This window comes from Hyperolius riggenbachi, chromosome 2 (genome assembly GCF_040937935.1).
Source record: "Hyperolius riggenbachi isolate aHypRig1 chromosome 2, aHypRig1.pri, whole genome shotgun sequence".
Taxonomy (NCBI): domain Eukaryota; kingdom Metazoa; phylum Chordata; class Amphibia; order Anura; family Hyperoliidae; genus Hyperolius; species Hyperolius riggenbachi.
In genome coordinates, this window is record NC_090647.1 from 37417330 (window position 1) to 37436171 (window position 18842).

General features: G+C 41.8%; 1 long non-coding RNA gene across 3 annotated transcripts in view; it reads right to left on the reverse strand.

The window, feature by feature from the left end:
- Nucleotides 1-5758: 5758 nt before the first annotated feature.
- Nucleotides 5759-18842, reverse strand: part of LOC137543533 (uncharacterized) — a 99638-nt gene continuing 86554 nt past the window's right edge. For 2 of the 3 annotated variants that reach the window (XR_011025545.1, XR_011025543.1), the window contains exon 4: nt 15488-15788. This is a non-coding gene — a long non-coding RNA (uncharacterized lncRNA). Of the gene's footprint in view, nt 5839-15487; nt 15789-18842 lie in introns of those variants that run through there. The other variant, XR_011025544.1, reaches the window with a different exon arrangement.

The window sequence follows — 18842 nt, forward strand, 5'->3', positions numbered from 1 at the left end:
ATTTATGACTACATGGCGGTACAAAGCATGCTATCCGCACGCTTTTTGTCCTCATGCAAGGCCTGGGTTGTTGTGTCTCACAAAGCGTGGCCTTCTCCTCCTGCGCCTCCTCCTGTTCCATCACGTGTGCTGCTGCTGCTGCTGCTGCTGGGTTAGCGTTGCCGCGTGGTCCCTGTTTATTGAACCTCTTATCTTTATTACATTTATGACTACATGGCGGTACAAAGCATGCTATCCGCACGCTTTTTGTCCTCATGCAAGGCCTGGGTTGTTGTGTCTCACAAAGCGTGGCCTTCTCCTCCTGCGCCTCCTCCTGTTCCATCACGTGTGCTGCTGCTGGGTTAGCGTTGCCGCGTGGTCCCTGTTTATTGAACCACTTATCTTTATTACATTTATGACTGCATGGTGGTACAAAGCATGCTATCCGCACGCTTCTTGTCCTCATGCAAGGCCTGGGTTGTTGTGTCTCAAAGCGTGGCCTTCTCCTCCTGCGCCACCCTCCTCCTGTTCCATCACGTGTGCTGCTGCTGGGTTAGCATTACCGGTCCCTTTTCCTGGAACCTCTTATATGTATTACATTTATGACTGCATGCCGACAAAAAGCATGTTACCTGTGCAAAGAAAACAGACATTTCCCGCATTTAAAAGACAGTTTTCCCTTTGAAACTTTAAAATCGATTTTCTCAAAAACTATAAGCTCTTTTTGCTAAAAAATTTTTTCCTCTTGTACCCACTCCCAAGGTGCACATACCCTGTAAATTTGGGGTATGTAGCATGTAAGGAGGCTTTACAAACCACAAAAGTTCGGGTCCCCATTGACTTCCATTATGTTCGGAGTTCGGGTCGAACACCCGAACATCGCGGCCATGTTCGGCCTGTTCGGCCCGAACCCGAACATCTAGATGTTCGCCCAACACTAGTGATACGGCTGTCCCCCTGGGACATTAGAGTTCGATCGACTCTCATAGGCAGAAGCCTATGACAGCCGATCGCCATGATTGGCCGGCTACGGGGAGAGAGGGAGGGAGGGGAGATAGTAAAAAAACTATATTTATTATAAAAAAATAAAGCAATAAATATTTATTTTAAAAAAAACAAACATCTGGGGGGGCGATCAGACCCCACCAACAGAGAGCTCTGTTGGTGGGGAGAAAAGGGGAGGGGGGATCACTTGTGTGCTGTGTTGTACGGCCCTGCAGCTTTGCCTTAAAGCTGCAGTGGCCTATTTTACTAAAACTGGCCTGGTCACTGGGGGGCTGGTGTCTAGTGGCCCTCCTCCCGCATCTATACAGTTCCCTGTGGTTTATTGGTTCTCCATCTCTCCCCTATATAATTCCCTGATGTTTAATGGTCCTCCCTCCCTCCCTATACTGTCCCCTGGCGTCTAGTGCCCTCCTCCCCTGTACAGATCCCTGGTGTCCATTGGACCCCTCCCTTATACAATTCCCTGGTATCTAGTGCTTTCCCCCTCCCCATATGGCTTCCCTTGTGATCTAGGGCTTACCTTCCAATATAGCTTCTCTGTTGGTCCTAAGTAGGCCAAACATAATGCAAAGTGGGGAGACCACCTGAGGGCCAAATCTGATGTTTCCGGGGGCCAAATTTGGCGCACGGGCTGGAGTTTGACATGTATGCTCTAGTGGCTGCAGTTCAAGCACTTTGAGTTTGCCAGGAGATCAGTGCAATATAAATGTTATTTAATGATAAAATAATAACCCTGGTAGCCCAGATAGGTGTTGCATCAAAACAGAAAAGCACAATGTTATAAATACAAAGCAAAAAGTCAGCACGGAATGTACAAACAACAAGTGCGTTAGATGCATAACTTTAAAGCGGCAGGCCCAGGCTGTAACAGCATACGTAATGGGAAATGTGGGCGCCGGAGGCCCATTTATGTGGGGGCACCCAATAAAATAGCGGGCACTGGGGCTGCCAGCTATACAAACTGCACTTATTACTGTCACGGATCAGCCATGAAAAAACGCAATCGCAATCGGTTTTCTGCACCAATTGTGGTTAACGATACGATCCAAAGTGTATGTGTAGGTCCCAGCAAAGGCCTGGAGTCCGGTGGAATCTGACCATCTCAGCTGCAAGCAGAGATTCTTTTCATGGGATTAATTTATCCCCCAGGGAAGCCAATGTTTGTTTAACCTCTTGAGGACCATGGTGTTAAACCCGTAGTGACCAGAACATTTTTTGACAAATTGGCCACTGCAGCTTTAAGGCCAAGCTGCAGGGCCACACAACACAGCACACTAGTGATGCCCCCCCCCTCTTTTCTCCCCACCAACAGAGCTCTCTGCTGGTGGGGTTTGATCACCCCCCAGATGTTTGTTTATTTGTTTATGTTTGTTTATTTGTCATTTTTATTAATAAAAAATGTGTTTTTTTAAACTTTCATATACTCCCCCCTCCCTCCCCCCGCCAGCCAATCCACGTGATCAGCTGTCATAGGCTTCAGCCTATGACAGCCGATCACCCCTGTGCCTAAGGAGGGGACAGCCATGTCACACGGCAGTCCCCAGTACAGCGCTGCTGCAGATCGCAGCGCTGTACCAGGAATTAGACAGCGGTTTCGCCGTCTAACAGTCTCCCGAGCGGCAATAGCCGCTCGGAGGCTGGAGGCGGAGCTCCGCTCCGCCCACCAAGTAGGAGATGCGCACGCAGCCTGCGCGCAATCTCCTGCAAACCAGAGCCCCAGGACTTTGCGCCGATCGGCGTTAGGCGGCCCTGGGGCTGCCGCCGCGGCCACGCCCATCGCCGTGACGCTTTCGGGTACTGGTTATTAACTGGTTCAAAAGAAGTCCTTCAGGGACCAATGACACCAAGATGCATCTACACGATACGATTCTTTATACAAATCTTTTACGATTCTATTTACGATACGATTAAATCCGACATGTCCGATCGGGATTCAATTCGATTCAATTTGATTTACCATTGCAAAACAATGGAAAATCTAATTGAATCGAATCGAATCCCGATTGGACATGCAGGATTTAATCGGTTCGTAAGCAGAATCGTAATCGAATCGTATAAAGAATCGTATCGTGTAGATGGGGCTTGAAATCTTTGCCACCAGCAACCCCAAATGGCAAAGCTGTTGCTGGCTTCCTTTATGGAAGGGCTAAACACAGCAGGGGGCCTATTCAGGATCTGATATCTCACAGACATGCCGGAGTCCTTCAACCAGCATTGGGAATACATGGAGTATATGATTTTTGCTTGTTTAAGGAATACTGTACATATGATAGGTATGGAAATGATATCATTCTGCCGGTCCGGATCCGCTGAACATTTTAATATTAAAGTTATGCCGCTGACATACCCAGCCACCGAGGTATTCAGCTGCTTCGTGCCAAAACATGTGACACTAACCAAGTTTGATATCATAAGAATTGTCGTGAAACATAATTAAATGAATTCTTAATAAATGATGTTGCGTGATATCGCAAAAAAAAAAAAAACATTTGTCGGGAAAAATTGTTCCGAAAAATCATGGCATGGGTATGGGCCTCATTGCTTCAGCTATATTTCAGCTATATTTCTGTCTGTGTCCCTGATGGAAAGATTCCCACCACTTCCTGCGAAAGTTACCAGTAAGGGGAATTGTGGGAGTCTCTCTCAGACCATTCACAAAAAGCAATACGTTACTTTCTTAAATTTGACCTGAGCTCTTACACAGGACAACAGGAAAACATAGAGAAATCCCCCCTGTATTTAGAGAGTTTAGCCTAATTTCCCCTCATCTTTGACTAATCACAACTGTAACTTGATCTCTTAGCTGTGTCAGCTGGCTGCCTCAGCAGAGCAGCTAATCTGTAAACACAGGTTGTTAACCATACATACCTCCCAACATTGTTAAATTAGAAATCAGGACACTTAGACCACACCCCTAACCACACCCTCAACACACCCCCTAGTCACGCCTACCATAAAGATTTTTTAAAATTAATATCCCATGTTTTTTTTAATTAATATTCTCTCATACACCCTATTCCCTATATACCCTAAGAAATTCCAACTATAAAACACTTTTTTAGCAGAATATGGCTTCTGAGAACAGGACAGAGATAAAAAGGGGAATTTCTTATCAGTGAGGGTCACACTGTAGTCACTTCCTGTCTTAGTCAGGTCTGAGTCAGCCACTTACATACCTGATATTTAACCCTTTCAGACAGAGAAAGAAAAAAAGGAACACAGCATAGTTATGTGTGTGCTAAGCACTGTACATACACATGTCTATCTCATCATGTCACATGTCAGTTCGGGTATCCTTTGAAGAGACTCTGTCACAAAATTTTCAGCCTTATTTCTTCTATCCTATAAGTTCCTATGCCTGTTCTAATGTGGTCTGGATTACTGCAACCTTTCCTAGTTGCACAGTGGCTGTATTATCTCTGTTATCTAATCTAATCTTCTTTCCTTTGTCATCTTTGTCAGCTCAGGCAGGAATGTGCTTCTCTGCTGTGATAGGATAGAAGCTATACACACCCTCTCCGCGCCCCCTCCAGGCTCTGTGTGAGTCACAGACTGAGCTCCTCTCAGCCTATCACATGCTATGTCTTGTTTGTAAACATTGCCTAAAACTGGCAATTACGAGCCAGGATTGCAGCAGGGTGTGGCAGAAACAGCACAGAGGGGCCCAGGAGAACATAATGAATAGAATGGTATGCTTTTTATTGTAAGAATTTTAGAGTACCGATTCTCTTTAAATTACTTAAACTATGATTTTCAATAAACCCTTGATTCATTAAGCTGATGCGACTGCAATACTTCACTAGCAGTCGCAACTACAGTATGTAAATTAACGTATAGTAACTTAATTGTTAATTGTCATAGTAGCGGCTGCTAGTGAAGTATGGCGGTAGGAAATTTTTTTGTATTATTTTTTTCATGCAAATCCATCATTCATCTTCACGTTGTGCGTCTCGTGTCTATTTTTCTAAGTGGTGCGTTTTATTGCTTTTAGCTATGTACACCCAGCAGATAACATTCACCACGTCCCTGCCTATCGCATTGTTGCAAATGCTACATTTCCCCTAAACACCTGCTAGAGCCATCAGAGCGGCGTGCGCGCCGTTAGCGAAATGTTTTATTGTGCAGGTATTTCCTCCCGCGGTTGTAATCTTAATCCATTCAGTCGTCACCGCCGCGGCATCTGTTGTTTTACAGGTTTTTGGAGTTTGCTGAAGTGGGACTGCTGTGTTTTCAGACTCAAACATCACCAGAGCGCGCTAACCACGGTTTATGCATCATGGAAAGGTTTCATCACCGGCCTCACAGACGTCTGGTAGGCCAGGCTCCATGGTGCTATGCCGAATGGCTTAACCCTTCTGTACACACCAGAACAGAGAGCCGAGTACAGGCCAGGAAATCATAACAGGGATAGGAAGACCTGGTCCTGCTCACTGAGATGATCTATCGGTCCCTGGAGAACTGGCTTGTATTGGAATAAGAGGTGATACAGTTTAAATTACAATGGCATGGCAGTAACATTTCAAAGTAACAGTGGATTATGGGAAAGACAGAGGGATAGTCAGAAAACGCCCTTTTATGTTTCCGTGGAAATTTCAATTTCCACCAATGCCAATTTCTGTTTTTCGATTTTCCAGATTTTTAAAGTCCAATTTCCCATATTCTGTTTTTTTCCGATTTTTGAGGAGTATTTTATAAGTCATTAGGGGCAGCATGGTACAGCAGTGGTTAGCGTTCTCACCTTGCAGCGCTGGTATCCTGGTTCTAATACCAGCCAGGGCACTATCCTCACAGTTTGCACATTCTCCCCGTGTCTATGTGGGTTTCCCCTGGGTGCTCCAGTTTCCTCCCACATCCCTGAAACATACAGATAAGTTAATTGGCTTCCTCCTAAATTGGCCCCAGACTACAATACATTCACTACATAATACATACATAGACATAGGACTATGGTAGGGATTAGATTGTGAGGGACGGTACTGACAAGACAATATACTGTGTACAGCGATGCGGAAGATGTCGGCGCTATATAAATACTAAATAATAATAGCCATTTTTTACATCAAAGAACGCATTAAAATAAAAAAAAAAAGCAGAAAAATGAGAATCGGAAAAATGGAAAATGTGTCTTGTGATTAGTCTAAAATTAACGCGGTGATCTGATTTTTGCTGAAAAATTTTGCATTCTCTGATTGGTCCGATGCTTTCAAGTTCTGTGATGGGGCTAAAATTACAGAATAGCGATAAATCGGATTTCCTCGGAATTCCAATTTCCGATTTATGAATTCCGATCGGAAATGCCGATGTCCCATCGGAAATGCAGAAATCTCAATTCCGCGGAATACGAATAAACATCCGTAGGAAAGACTACCAGGTGCCCAGTTCTATAACAACTAAGAAAACTTGTTGGAGGTGCCCAGAATATAATTGTCTTAAAGGGGCACTATGGCGAATAATTGTCAAATTTAAAATTTGTGCAAACATAGACAAACAAGAAGTAAGTTTTTTCCAGAGTAAAATGAGCCATAAATTACTTTTCTTCTATGTTGCTGTCACTTACAGTAGGTAGTAGAAATCTGACAGAAGCAGCAGGTACTCCATCTCTTCATAGAGGATTCCCAGCAAGGCTTTTATTCTTTATAAAGATATTCCCTAAAAAGGATTTAAACAATGATGCTGGCCAGCTTCCCTGCTTCCTACACCGTTTCTTGGCAGTTGGACGGAGCAACTGCCATTCACTAAGCGCTTTTGAAAATAAATAAATCTCTGAGAATCCCCCCATGAGACAGACTAGTCCAAAACCTGTCGCTTCTGTCAGATTTCTACTACCTCCTGTAAGTGACAGCAACATAGGAGAAAAGTAATTTATGGCTCATTTTACTCTGGAAAAAACATACTTCTTATTTGTTTATGTTTGCACGTTTTAAATGTTAAAATTTTCCTCCACAGTGCCCCTTTAAATCATAAAGTATAGGAATAATTCTGTCTTACCTCTGGAAACGGACAAACCATATAAGTAAAAGTTTTTAATGATGCACAAAAAAGACAACGCGTTTCACGGGTTCTGGCCCGCTTCCTCGGGTCAATAACAAAGTGCCTAGTCTGTAGCAGTCACAGCTGTGGGCTCCTCTTTTGTTAAGCAACTGTGAAGTGACATAGAGGGAAAGGAAACCAGCTGATTCATGGGCTTATCTGCATGATCCATGTGCTGAAACTCACTTAGCATGCATTACTATGTGCTGCACTGCGTTTTAATCACTTGAAACGAGTTGAACTCCACTGTTCTGCTATGTGCTGCTGTACGGTAAATGCAAAAATGAAAATCTATGGACTTTCATGTTACCATGTCACACACTATGTGACATGCAACGCACATAGGCCCATATGCAATTAACTTTTTCCCCTGAGTTTTCTCTTAGGTGATATTTTGTACACTGGTCAATAAAATGCTATTTATACCACCAACAAGCAAGAAAATACTGAAAATCATTTTGACAGCACCTTTTCACCTTCTTTTTGTAATTTTTCATTTGCAAAATGCTTGAAATGTATTTTAACCACTTAAAGAGACACTGAAGCGAAAAAAAAAATATATGATATAATGAATTGGTTGTGTACTATGAATAATTACTAGAAGATTAGCAGCAAAGAAAATATTCTCATATTTTTATTTTCAGGTATATAGTATTTTTTCTAACATTGCATCATTCTATAATATGTGCAGATTACACAACACTCAGCATTCAAAATGAGTCTTTCAGAGCAGTCTGTGAACTAATGACCTCTCCTCTGGCAGAGAAAAAGTAAAAAATTAACGAACAGTTGAGATAATAAAAGTCAGAAAACAGCCCTCTCCACGACTTTAAAAGTCGTAGAGCTTAATGGCTTTTTTGTATAGAGATCACAACTGGAGTTTCTTAAATCTTCCTGTACTGGAAACAATTAGACTGATGTATCTGATCTTAATGTTTTATTTCTTAGCTGTACTACACATACAAATCATAATATCATTTTTTTTTTTTCGCTTCAGTGTCTCTTTAAGCCCTCAGTCGTTTTCACTTTATGCATCTGAGCAATGTTCACCTCCCATTCATTCGCCTATAACTTTATCACTACTTATCACAATGAATTGATCTATATCTTGTTTTTTCCGCCACCAATTAGGCTTTCTTTGGGGGGTACATTTTGCTAAGAGCCACTTTACTGTAAATGCATTTTGACAGTAAGAATAAGAAAAAAACGGAAACAATTCATTATTTCTCAGTTCTCGGCCATTATAGTTGTAAAATAATACATGCCTCCATAATTAAAACCCACGTATTGTAATTGCCCATTTGTCATGGTTATTTCACCGTTTAAATTATGTCCCTATCACAATGTATGGCGACAATATTTTATTTGGAAATAAAAGAGCATTTTTCCCGTTTTGCATCCATCACTATTTACAAGCTTATAAAAAAAATAGAGAAATATTTCATCTTTACATAGATATTTACGGTAAATAGTTTAGCCCCTCAGGTAAATATTTATGTGTGTGGTTTTTTTTAAATTGTAATGTTTTTTTTTTTTTTTTTATTAAACATTTTATGTGGGTTTTTTTGGGAGGGGGAGAAGTAAATAGTGTTTTATTTAGGGAAAGATTTGTGTAGTGTAATTTTTTTTTTAACTTTTAGTTGTAGTTTTACTCTTTTGTTTGTTTACATGACGTCACTCTAAGCGTACAATGTACGCTTAGAGGGACATAGTCTCAGAAAAAGCGTAGCTTCCAAGAGAAGCTGTCGCCTTTTCAGCGGGGGAGAGGAATCAGTGATCGGGCACCATAACCCGATACATTGATTCCTGGGATACCGCGGGAGCATGCGGGAGCGCGCCTGTTCTCCTTGAGGTTTTTATACGTCAAGGAGGACAAAGTGGTTAAACGGAAGATGAAAATTTTTCTCCGAGGAGAAAAGGTGAATTGCATATGGGCCATAGTGTGAATAAGCCCTAATAGGCTGCCACTGAGCAGAGACAATAAAACATTAAATCTACTTTGTAAATGCTTAAATATAAAATAAACCATGGCGTATCTAAAAAAAAGGCATTTTTAGGCATAGGAGGATAAACACCATTGTTTATCTCAGCAGTTTATTTTTTACCTGGGGCTCACTTTAAAATGCATTATATTGATAAGGTGTGAAAATATAATCTAGGAGAAAATGTAAGAGAATAAGTGAATTGCTTATACCTGTAGCTCCAATCTTCATCCAATAGGTGTTTTTGATAGTTTGCACTATTGGCTCCTGGGCCCATATGCAATTCACTTTTTCACCTGAGTTTTCTCCCAGGTGATATTTTCACAACTTGTAAATAAAATGCTTTTTACACAACCAGCAAGAAAACACATACTCCAAATCATTTGGATACTACTTTTTCACCTACTCTGTGGTACTTATTTCCAGGGATGCTCGGGTAGTACTTTTTACTACCCGCCCGAATCCGGATCCGGGTACCCAGTTATCCGGATCCAATTTGGATATCCGAATTTGACATTTTTTCTACCAGAACAGAATTCGGATACCCGACGCTATTATCTGTAGTATCCGGCCGGATTCGGATACCCGAACTGAAAATCATAAACAATCGTTTTAAAGGCGATAGAGAGAGAGAGAGATTTTTTTTAAATCTGTGATTCAGGTAGTCTGGGTAAGTCGGATATCTGCGGGTATCCGGATCGGTGGTGAAACTATCTGCAGATAGCTATCCGGATATCTGCAGAACTATCTGGAATCCGGATCCGACCCGGATAATAGAAAAAGGTCGGATACCCGGGTTAATTCGGGTACCCGAGATCCGAATGAGTATCCCTGCTTATTTCCATTGCAAAGTGCTAAAAAGTTAATTTAAATTGAAGATGAAAAATTATGTCCTAGGAGAAAACTCAGGAGAAAAAGTGAATTGCATATGGCCCATGAGCCCATATGTAATTCACTTTTTCTCCTGAGTTTTCTCCTAGGACAGCGATGGCACACCTATGGCACGCGTAGCCTCATCTGCAGGCACGCCATCGCTGCTGCGCTATGTCCCGGATTTAACTGCCCGCGGCGTCTAATAGACGGCGCTCCAGTTCATAGCCCGCAGCCCCGCTCCAGCCTGCAGGGCTACGGGAAGATGGCGTCCAAAGCCCTGTACTGGAGACTATTTGTGGCTCCAGTACAGGGCTTCGGACGACATCTTCCCTTAGCCCTGCACTCTGCCTGACAGCGCAGGATATTGCAGGAGGATCGTCCGGGGAGCTGCACACCAGAGGCCGCCGGGAGAGGAGACTTCTGTCAGGTGAGTAAATTGTTTATTTATTTATTTTTTTGCAGGTGAAATGCTGCCATCATTGCGTTTATTTTCTGGTGAAAAGCTGCGCTCACTGTGTTTATTTTCTGGTGAAAAGCTGCCCTCATTGCGTTTATTTTCGGATGAAATGCTGCACTCATTGCGTTTATTTTCTGATGAAATTATGCACTCATTGCGTTTATTTTCTGGTGAAAAGCTGCACTCATTGCGTTTATTTTCTGGTGAAAAACTGCACTCATTGCGTTTATTTTCTGGTGAAAAGCTGCACTCATTGCGTTTATTTTCTGGTGAAAAGCTGCACTCATTGGGTTTTTTTTTCTGGTGAAAAGCTGCACTCATTGCGTTTATTTTCTGGTGAAAAGCTGCACTCATTGCGTTTATTTTCTGGTGAAAAGCTGCACTCATTGCGTTTATTTTCTGGTGAAATGTTGCCCACTGCATTAATTTTCTGCTGAAATGTGGCCCACTGCGTTTATTTTCTGCTGAAATGTGGCCCACTGCGTTTATTTTCTGCTAAAATGTTGCCCACATTGCGTGATTTTCTGCTGAAATGTTACCAACATTGCGTTATTTTCTGCTGAAATGTTGCCCACATTGCGTTTATTTTCTGGTGTCTGGGGTAACTGTTGCTGCATTTATTATTTAATGGTCATAGTTGGCTATATTTGCTAATTTGGGGTTACGGCGGGTACACTAATAAATAGCATCACACAGTTTCTGCACAACCATGATGCGAATCCTCGTTTCCCCACATCATGGCGGATACATTGCTTTCTTATGCCTCGCTGTTACATCATTACGTTAGCTCCGCCCATACAATGTCATGGCCATGCCCATTTTTTGGCACCCCCCCCCCCCCCCGCATTGGCACCCAGTGATAAATAAGTCGATGTTGGGTCGAAATTTGGGCACTCGGCCTCTGAAAGGTTCGCCATCACTGTCCTAAAAGATAGTTTTTCATCTTTCATTTAAAATAACTTTTTAGCACTTTGCAGTCAAAAGAGTACCAAAAAGTAGGTGAAAAAATACTGTCAAAATTATTTTGAGTATTTGCTTTGTAGCTGGTGGTTTAACCTCCCTGGCGGTACGCAATTTCAGAGGCTGCGTCCGCGGGAGGATTTTTTTAATAAAATGTTTTTATTTATGCTTTAGCTAGCACTTTGCTAGCTAACTATGTCCCCCAAGCCCCGCCGCACCTAACTAAAGCCCGCCATTCGTTACCATTCTGTGTGTTTACCTTGACAAAGGCAACCCCTCGGGGCCCCGAAACGAATCGTTGGTTATGGAATGGAATTGTGTCACGTTTTTTGAATAAAACAGCAGACTTGGTCTGCATATGAGTGTGCGGACCTTCTGGATTTATCATTGACTGTTACTCAGGTCCAGCACCTCCACAGTGGTGTGCGTTTCCTCCTCGGATTCCTGGTGGTGGTAGGGTCTCCATTACTTTACTAGGTACTCTAAACTGCTACTTACACAAACCTTATCCCACGCATATACAGTATAGTCATTTGTAGTGCTTTTGATAGAGGGTTTTAAGGCTGCTAGTAGCTCATTACATACAATCTTGGTAGACGTACATCTCCATGAATTAACTGGGTTCTTTGTATAAACATGTGTAGTGGAACCCAAAGAAACTGGAAGTTTAAAACAAGCTTTGTTTCCTATCACAAATCCACAAAGTAAATTGAATTATTGTTTTTTGTTTCTTTGGTTGATCTAAGACTGAGATGCAGACAGGTAAAAAAAATGTTGGCTCGTAAGAGGTTACTCCAATTTTTGAGCACTCCTTTCACAACCCTTGTATCTATTCCAAGATATTATTTCCATTTATTGGTTCTTTAAAGGCAACATCCAGCTCTCAGGAAATTGAAGAGTTGTGCATGTAGCCAAGAAGATTCTGGAAGGAGAAGCAATGGTCGTATAAGGTGAGACTCAAAATACATCACGTTGGCCATTAATATATAAGCTAATAGTAAGTGTTATCAAACGGTAATGGCGTTTTTATGTCTTTGGAACCACGGCCGATCCTCGGGTTTCACGTTGGAGCAGAGAAATCTCAGGATAGTGGGAAGGCCATAGTTTGATATATTGCACACGGCATCAGAATGCGCTATGGATAATGCAGTCTACTCCTTGTTTATTATGGGAACCTATCTGATAGCGGCTGGTGGGGTCCTTGGAGAGGAGAACAAATATGTCAACACCTCTGTAATTCCAGAAAACCTGTATGGTGGAGATAAGGGCGCTTAGACCACAGTCTATTACATACGCTGCTCAAGACGGGAAACTCTTTGACTTCTTAAGTGTTAGAATGTTGAACGTAACTATGGATCTGTAAACAAAATAGCTGAAGTCTCCCGAGTGGTGTTTCAGAGACTGTTTTTATATCAGAAGTGACAACTATATCTTTTTAATAATGTGTCTTATATCCAGCATCGTAACCTGTACAATGTATTCTTGTATTTGCCGAATAAAACAGGCCAAGAAAAATATCACATTAATGGTAAAGCTGAGTGAAGCGGTTCACATGCTGGTTAAACCGATCAGATTGTTCAGTACGTTTCAAAGTCTACTGTTGTAAAATGTTAGGAGACTTTTTTTTCACTTTTTGTTTTTTTCCTAGAAGATGGCAGTAGACTTTGGAAGAGACCCCTCGTTTTATGCTCAATTATAACAAATATCAAAACAAATGGAAATGTTTTACATCCTGAAGGACATGATACTTTTCACGGGTCAAAAGGGTTTTATAAGTAGCACTTGAACAAAGTATTTGGTAGGAGAACCAGCTACCTCAGATCCAACCCACAGTCGTTGTTTCATAAACAGATTTGGGAGGCTCTCCCCCACACGTCCCTGTGCAACGGTGATCTCCCTACTGCACATTAGACAGAAACATAGCACTAAAAGGACAATCAGCCAATACTACGGGTCTTCTCTAATGATGTTCAATCTTTTTTTATTGATAAGTCTTGAAGTAACATTAGAAAACACAGCATCCACACTCGGCAACAGAGCGTTATTTTGGACAATGCAGGTCCCTTTATCTCAGATCATGAATGTGAGTAGGGATGGTTGGTCGGAAATGATGATTTCCGATTCTGCGGAAATTCCCATTTCTGCCAGTGTTGATTACTGATTCTGCAGATTTTGGATTTCCATTTTCGGATTGCGGATTCAGATTTCTGATGAGTCTTTTTTGGGTCATTTTTTGCATTCTCTGATTGGCCAAATACTTCCAAGATGACTCTGTATTCTCTGATTGGTCCAATGCTTCCAAGCTCTGTGATTGGGCTAAAATTACCAATTAGAGGTAATGCAGTATTTCTGCAGAAATCCGATTTCCGAAGAGTCTTTTTTGGTAATTTTTTTCACTCTCTTGTTGGCCAAATACTTCTGAGTTGACTCTGCATTCTCTGATTGGCCAAATACTTCTGAGTTGACTCTGCATTCTCTGATTGGCTAAATACTTCTGAGTTGACTCTGCATTCTCTGATTGTTGGCCAAATACTTCTGAGTTGACTCTGCATTCTCTGATTGGCCAAATACTTCTGAGTTGACTCTGCATTCTCTGATTGGCCAAATACTTCTGAGTTGACTCTGCATTCTCTGATTGGCCAAATACTTCTGAGTTGACTCTGCATTCTCTGATTTGTCAAATGCTTACAAGTTCTGTGACCGGGCTAAAATTACAGAGTTACAGCAATGTGGTATTTCCCCAGAAATATGGTTTCCTTTTTCTGAGTTCTGATCGGGAATGCCGATTTCTGTTTGGAAATGCCTGGAATCCAAATCAGCATCCCTAACGTTGAATACTATCAAGGGGTCAAAAGTCTTGAAGCAACATCAAGAAACACGGCATCCAAACTAAGTGATGTTTTGGTCAATACACGACCCTTTATCCCAGATCATGTATGGGAATACAATCAAGTGGTCAAACAGAACTTTATTAAAGCCACTTGAACAACACATTTGGAAGAAGAATTGCCTTCCTCAGATCTAACTCACTACCATGTTACAATCCTTCACAACCTCGACTGAAGAATACAGTCAGGTACCCTGATCTTTTTGGAGATCGAGCGACCACCAAAATATGCTTAAAGACTTTCACAGGGGATGGTCCTGTCATTACCAAACTTCAAAAAGAGGCAGCACACCACTGGCTGCAAAGATGCTTGTATTTCAGAACAGAGGCACTACACGTTGCAGACATGCAGGTCCTTCATCAAGTGTATGCACCTGCTTTTATGGAAATCTGCATGTGGATGGTCCTGTCATTCCCTCAAGCGTATACAGTGATTGCCTATATTCTGATAACCTTCAATATATGTGTTTCTTAAATCCCAGACACTAGTAATTTTGCATTGTAATTTGCAATTACTTTGCGAAATCATAATAAAAAATCTCGAGATTTTTTTTTTTTCGTTTGTAAATGTAAACAGAATTATCACAAATACTTTCTATTTTAAGAAAGCAAACTTTTGTTTTCCATAGCATTTTAGTAAGGGGGCTTTTTGAACCATTGTAGCCCCTTACACACTCCAATGAGTTCTGGGTCACCATAAGCTTGCTGGTTAGTCTGTACCTCTGGGTGTTTCAAGCCCTACTGCATAGAGCCAAATTAATCCATGCCATGCATTGATGAGGATCAACCAATCCAAAACAGTCTGTATGCATGTTGGATTATTATGGCTCTGTACAAATTACAGCCTGACACATCATTGCATTCCAGCGGATCTGGAGGTGTGTTTAGCTTACAAGGACAACAATGGTTGATTTGCATATTTCAGCAGTGATGCATTGTGGGAAACATCAACCTGAATTATTGCAAATACTTTCTGTTTTAAGAAAACAAAAACAATGCTGCGCCACCAAGTAGATAAATTATAGTCTATAAAAATAGTGCGCTGTGTCCAATCCTCTTGAAATATTCTGTATTAAATGCAATCAACTGCGCGCTTCCAGCCTGCAAAAATTGCCTCTAATAGTGTAATACTGTTTCACAGATATACATCTAGATATCACACATCAGCCGTGCTTGTGCAAAAAAGAGTGTCCACTTGTGATCCCACCACCTCTAGTATCAGAGCGGCTCATCAAATTGAAGCCACCTATGCACAGGTGGGAGCCTCGCTTAATATGTGGTACCCTGGGGACATCAGTAATCCACATCCATATATCATATAAAAAGGCCTCTTTTTATTCTTCAATAAAACAGATAAAAAAGAAATTTCATTGCGCAACATCCACGTTCCAGTTAAAACAATCTTGCGCTTCTCGCGCCCACCACACACTTACAAGCTCCAAGAAGTAAAATTCAGCATGTCACAGCGGCAAGGCTTAGGAATCTGTGCGCTTCCTTCGACCGGACCGTTCGCGGCGTCCCGCTAGATCCTCTATCCGCACTCCTCCAGTACTTCCGTGTTGTGCGTCATGCGTACTGGCTCCGCCCAGGCTGGAAGCGCGCAGTGGACTACTTTCTGTTTTAAGAAATCAAACTTTTGTTTTAGATGTAATCAGGAACTGTAATTTCACAATTTTGCATAATTTTTGCGTAATTTCATGCCGACTAGCGGTTAATAGCTCCCACTGTTCTCCTTAAAGAGAATCTGTATTGTTAAAATCGCACAAAAGTAAACATACCAGTGTGTTAGGGGACATCTCCTATTCCCCTCTGTCACAATTTCGCCACTCCCCGCCGCATTAAAAGTAGTCAAAAACAGTTTTAAAAAGTTTGTTTATAAACAAAAAAAATGGCCACCAAAACAGGAAGTAGGTTGATGTACAGTATGTCCACACATAGAAAATACATCCATACACAAGCAGGCTGTATACAGCCTTACTTCTGAATCTCAAGAGATCACTTGTGTGTGTTTACCTTCTGTCCCCCTGCCGCTCTCATCCACTGAATAGTGACAGGCTTCCTGCAGACAGCTCTGCCTGTGCCTGTGTCTGTAATTCCTCAGTATGTGTCAGCCAGCTCCTTTCACAGCCTAACAGAGGAGGATTTTTATCCAGCTCTCTTCTCTCACTGATAAGAGAGCAGAGATGCTGCTGGCTTATGTAAATAACACACACACTGGAGTGTGCATAGAGGGGCCTGGAGAGGGTTGTGCATAACAGATCAGCACGGAAGAGTTGGCAGCCTTCCAGACACAGGGCGACAAGTCCGACAGGGGAAAGATACATTGATGTATTACAGAGACGGTGATAGTAGAAAGTGCTGCAGTAAGCCAGAGCACATTATAATAGGTTTAGGAACTTGTAGGATGGTAGAAAACAGGATGAAATTTTTGTTACAGAGTCTCTTTAACATACCTAGCAAATATGTTGAGGATAGCATGTAAGCAGGCTTTGCTATTCACTGCTAAATTCAGCATGAAATTATGTAAAACTTACACAAAATTACGAATGGATTACACAAAATCCATCAAATGTCCAAATCGTAATTCTGCATTGCGATAATTATTAAACTTTGCGTAATAGTAATTAGCAAATGACGATCATCACACACCCAACAATTGATATACAACTTCCATTGTTCCTTTTCTTACATAGTTTCAGTTAGTTTGGTTTACAAAATACATTTGTCCATCAAGTCCAACCAGAAAAAACAAAACAAAAAAAACCCAAATATGTAAACATTAGGTGGTACCTTTCTCTCCTGCACCCCCATATATTGCAGTTAGGGGGTGTTTAGGACAAAAAAACTCTCACAAGGGTTTTTAAGGGGAAAAATTCCTTCCCAAATCCCAACTTCAGGTTGCAATCACTTAAAGTCCCTGGATCAGCGTTGCTGGGAATTAACCAGCAATTATTGCCTTGGATGCCCTTCAATGCATGGAATGCATCCAAACCTCTTTTAAATGCAGATATACAATTTGTCATAACTACTTCCTGCGGTAAAAATTCCCAATTTTGACAACTTTTACCTTAAAGAACCTGTTCCTGAATAGATGGCAAAAACTTGTTTCCTCCGTACGCAGATCACATCATGTCCCCTTGTCCGTTGTACAAGCCTAGGGACAAAAACTGATCTGCCAAGCTTTTGCATCACCCTCTGATGTAATTATATGTACTTATACATGTTAAAAACGTCACCACTTAGCTGTCTTTTTTCCAAGCCAAATAAACCCAGTTAGTCCAACCTTTCTTGGTGAGACCTTCCATTCCTCTGATGAATTTAGTTGCATGTCTTTGTACCTGTTCTAATATGTTAATGTCCTTCTTTTTCTATAGGGTCTGTTCAGATCCACACATGGTTATCGTTGGTCAATTCAAGAATTACATACACCTTTTTGCCAGCACTTTCTACATAATTTTTTTATCAACTCTTATTTAATCAAGCCTTATTTAATCTTTTTTGCAAACAATGATGCAAATTATAGCCCATCGAAGGAGAGAATCGATGAAGATCTAATCATAGTTGGGCCTCATGTTGATGCATGTCGAGTTTTTAGGAAAAAATAAAATAAAATGGAAGGGGCTTTAAAACTGTCCCTGGGGGGGCAAGACCAGCTGATGATGACTGATAAATGATGACTGATAGCTGGCTGGCTGATAACTGGCTGCACCAGGTGTCCTGACCCCTGGGGGATTTTGGATTGAATGGAATGATGGCCACCGATTTGTCAGCCAGGCCCTGTTCCTGTCCCCTATAAGCACTGACTTCATTACCTTCTCTGGGCTTGCAGGATCCTATAAGGTCTATAAGCACCATGAGCAATCGTTCTCTCACCACGCATGTCAAACTCTGTTATGTATGTTGCTGTACGCTGACAGGGGTAAGTTTTCGTTTTCTCACATTGAAGGGGGGAGAAAAAGAAAGAAATAAAAAATTGTCCCAGACTGTTGACTTAGAAAGGCATCTCTGTGAGAACGCGGGCGTCAGAACCTCTTTGCACATCTATCGCTCAACCCATCTCGGAGAAAGATAAATAAATACGCTATTATTCTTACACAATCAAGATGGAGAGCCGCATGCTTCTGTGGTGACTTCTCCGAGAGAGCCAGATAAGCTCGGTCACTTCATTTTTTACGAGAGTTTACCGCAATGAAGAGTAATAGCAACCAAATGTGGGCAATTTGTTATAACTTCATGCTGGTTGCTGGTTCTGTCCTCGGGGTCAGCAAACTCCTTCTATCAAGAAAGATAAAATTTGACAAAAGGCAAAGCAGACGTCATCCCTGAAAGCTTTGCTTTAATCCGGGAGATGATTCAGGGAGAGGTCGCCGAGAAGACAAATATGGGCCAACTGTGTGCAGTTATCAGGATCACTATTACTCAATATCAGACCCCGGGGAAGGGGGAAGGATAAAGAGGAGCTCCGAGTTCCCACAGTACCCACCGTACACATTTCTCTATTCTAAATTAAAATCACTTGAAGGGTCATATTTATTATTCATTATCTACAGAGTCCCCAATATCCTGAATCGGCGGGGATCACCTGATGCTGGATACATGTGCTTGCCGGTTGCTTGAGCAACCGGCCTAAAAAGCACAGCCCCCCCCCCCCCAAAAAAAATACTCACGA